The following is a 2,500-nucleotide window of genomic DNA, read 5'->3' as shown; positions in this document are numbered from 1 at the left end:
TATATATATATATATCAAAAAGAACAGAAGTAGGCGACGGCCAGTGGTATACATTAGCACGAAGGTGGACCATGGAAACGTATTCATCTCTACATAATTCTTTATTTCCAACGTTTCGTAATAAAAAGCTTTATTACATCATCAGGGAATCTGTTAAATAATGAATAAAATTACTTTAAAAAAAACTGCGAAGTATTTTATGGATTTTATTGATTTTAAGAGCAATTTTTAAAGTAATTTTATTCATTATTTAACAGATTCCCTGATGATGTAATAAAGCTTTTTATTACGAAACGTTGGAAATAAAGAATTATGTAGAGATGAATACGTTTCCATGGTCCACCTATTTCGCGCTAATATATATATATATATATATATATATATATATATATATATATATATATATATATATATATATATATATATAATACACACATACAAATATATAATATATATAATATATATGTATATGTATATATAATAATATAAATTACAGAAGTCCCTCATATAGACAAGATAATGATGACAATAAGACAGAGATATCTTGGACACGTCTTTCTTAAAACCCCAGAGACAAAAGTAATACGTGATAGAGTCAGCAGGAGGCTCCTTTAGGTAACCGCCCCACCCCCACCAAAAAAAAATTGGGAGACCAAGACCCAACATGGAGGAGACTTGTGAGAGAGAGAGAGAGAGAGGAGATTTGTGAAAGATAAAGTAAAATGAAAGGCTTCTAAAGATGTTTACATGACGACATTTTACATTTGGTAAAATCCTTTTCCCATTCTCACGCATCACGGAAGTTTTTTTTTTTAACTTCCCTTCATTCATTATTCCTTCTGTGTGTGTGTTTGTGAAACACGCTTCCATGTATTCATTTCCTTATATACACATATATTGAAACATACAGAAATCTCTCTCTCTCTCTCTCTCTCTCTCTCTCTCTCTCTCTCTCTCTCTCTCTCTCTCTCTCTATATATATATATATATATATATATATATATATATATATATATATGTATATATATATATATATATATATATATATATATATATATATATATATATATATATATATATATATATATATTTTTTTACACAAACCATCTCTCTCTCTCTCTCTCTCTCTCTCTCTCTCTCTCTCTCTCTCTCTCTCTCTCTCTCTCTCTCTCTCTCTCTCTCTCTTTTGTAACTTTCCCCCTTCATTTTTCATTTAACATTCCTTGTACCCTTTCGGAAAACCCTTTTGCATTATTTACGCATTCTGTCACCCCGCGTTTGTTAAGCTGGCTCCGGAAAGTCACAAATAGTAGAAAGTATATTTCTCTTTTGGGTATTAGTATCTCAAGCAGGATTTTCCTTGCTGGCGGCCACATTCTCTCTCTCTCTCTCTCTCTCTCTCTCTCTCTCTCTCTCTCTCTCTCTCTATATATATATATATATATATATATATATATATATATATATATATATATATATATATATATATGTATATATATAAATATAAATATATATATATATATATATATATATATGTATATATATATAACATGTATATTTATATTATATACATTCATGTATATGCATATATATAAATATTTACGTTTACATAAACCATTCTCTCTCTCTCTCTCTCTCTCTCTCTCTCTCTCTCTCTCTCTCTCTCTCTCTCTCTATATATATATATATATATATATATAATATATATATATATATATATATATATATATATATTATTTATGTATGTATATATACATACATATATTATATTAATATATAAACCATTCTCTCTCTCTCTCTCTCTCTCTCTCTCTCTCTCTCTCTCTCTCTCTCTATATATATATATATATATATATATATATATATATATATATATATATATATAACATATATTTATATACATTCATGTATATGCATATATATAAATATTTATGTTTACACATAAACCATTCTCTCTCTCTCTCTCTCTCTCTCTCTCTCTCTCTCTCTCTCTCTCTCTCTCTCTCTCTCTCTCTCTCTCTCACGCATATACCAACGAACAAGCAAAATCATAATATAATTACTCCCGGCATTTTTTTGACTCAAAATCTTCAAACAACATTTCGAAATCTTTCCTTCATTTCTTCTACCGTTCCGTTCACCTCGACCTGACGTAACATCACGTAACACGGAACATCATCGGGTGCGTGAGTATTCGTAATGACTGTGACATGCAAAGGGTTGGGGCGAGGGGAGGGAAGGAGTCGTTCGTGCTTGCGTGCGTGAGGGAGCGTCTGTGCGTGAGCGTTTGTGTCCGTGTTTGGTCAAAGCACACATTAGCATGGATCAAAGAACGCCGTGTTTGCTTTGCATTTCTTTAGACTTTGGGTTAAACATCCTGTTCAAATTTGTGTCGTTATTGGGTTGTCTTCTCTCTCTCTCTCTCTCTCTCTCTCTCTCTCTCTCTCTCTCTCTCTCTCTCTCTACATATATGTAAGAGAAAGAGTCTTTGTTTTCTTAG

The 2,500-nt window shown here is 31.0% G+C and overlaps 1 protein-coding gene and 1 long non-coding RNA gene across 3 annotated transcripts in view; one reads left to right on the top strand and one right to left on the bottom strand.

Annotated features, from left to right (window-relative positions):
• Positions 1–2,500, top strand: part of LOC136834884 (uncharacterized) — a 411,316-nt gene that overhangs the window by 14,593 nt on the left and 394,223 nt on the right. The gene's annotated exons all lie outside the window — the stretch shown is intronic.
• LOC136834883 (zwei Ig domain protein zig-8-like) overlaps positions 1–2,500 on the bottom strand; it is a 66,903-nt gene that overhangs the window by 31,570 nt on the left and 32,833 nt on the right. The window lies entirely within an intron of this gene.

The sequence above is a fragment of the Macrobrachium rosenbergii genome, chromosome 54 (assembly GCF_040412425.1).
Source record: "Macrobrachium rosenbergii isolate ZJJX-2024 chromosome 54, ASM4041242v1, whole genome shotgun sequence".
In the NCBI taxonomy this organism is placed as follows: Eukaryota; Metazoa; Arthropoda; class Malacostraca; order Decapoda; family Palaemonidae; genus Macrobrachium; species Macrobrachium rosenbergii.
The sequence above is the reverse complement of the archived record's forward strand: the minus strand, read 5'-3'. Positions and strand labels throughout refer to the sequence as shown.